We start from the raw sequence: 1058 nt of genomic DNA on the forward strand, positions 1-1058 counted from the left end.
AAAACCGTGCCAACGGGCGGTGGCTGCGGGGGGAGCCCCGTGGCGGGGCGGGGCCGGTGCCCCGCAGGCGCTCCCGGTGTGCCTCAGTTTCCCTGCGAGGGCGGGGGCCGGGATGCCCCGTGCGGATGGAGGTGCCCAGCCTTGTGTCCCTGTCCCCTCCCCAGGGCCGCTCGGGCCATGGTGTGTGCACACACACGCTCCGTGCTCTCTGCCCTGTGCACACACGCGTGTGCAACCGTGTCCAGGTGTGCACAGGCACGCACACACCGAGATCCCCACACGGACCTCTGCGATGCTTCAGAGGGGACCCCATGTGTCCCCCTGTCCCCATGCCCATCTGGCACCTCCGTCCTCGCCGTCAGCACCGTCCCTGAGCACCTCCATCCTCCCTGTCCGGCACCGTCCCTGGGCATCTCCATCCACCGGCGTGCCACCATCGCCGGGTGTCTCTGTCCTGCCCATGTGCCACCATCCCTGAGCATCTTAACTGTCCCCATGTGTAACCATCGCAGGGTGTCACCAACCTCCCCATCCAGCACCATCCCTGGGCATCTCCATCCTGCCCACCCAGCATCTCCCATGGGCACCTCTGTCCTGTCCATGTGCCACTGTCCCTGGGCATCGCTGTGCTGCCCAAGTGCCACCATCCCTGGGCATCTCATCCTCTCCACTTGTCACCATCCCAGGGCATTTCCATCCTGCCACCATCCCTGGGGTCTCCACCCTGCTGCAGGGCAGGGCTGGGCCAAGGCCAGGCGCCACCAGCCTCCCAGCACTTCCGTGTCCCCTGCTCCCCGGTGTCCCGTGCCCGTGACCAGGCGGGGTGCCAGAGAGGTGCCGGGGGCGGGGTGGAGCAGGAGCGGGGCGAGCTCAGCGCCTGGAGACGGAGCGGTACCCAGGGACGGGGACATCACCGGGCTCGAAGGGACAACAGCGGGGTGGGAGCAGCATCCGGGAACGGGAGCGTTACCCGGGGATGGAAATCACAGGGACACAGAGCTGGCAGGGCTTGAGTTGAACATTCCCTCATCCCACCCCTGAGGCTCCCGGGACAGCGA

Source organism: Corvus brachyrhynchos, unplaced genomic scaffold, assembly GCF_000691975.1.
Source record: "Corvus brachyrhynchos isolate BGI_N302 unplaced genomic scaffold, ASM69197v1 scaffold47, whole genome shotgun sequence".
In the NCBI taxonomy this organism is placed as follows: domain Eukaryota; kingdom Metazoa; phylum Chordata; class Aves; order Passeriformes; family Corvidae; genus Corvus; species Corvus brachyrhynchos.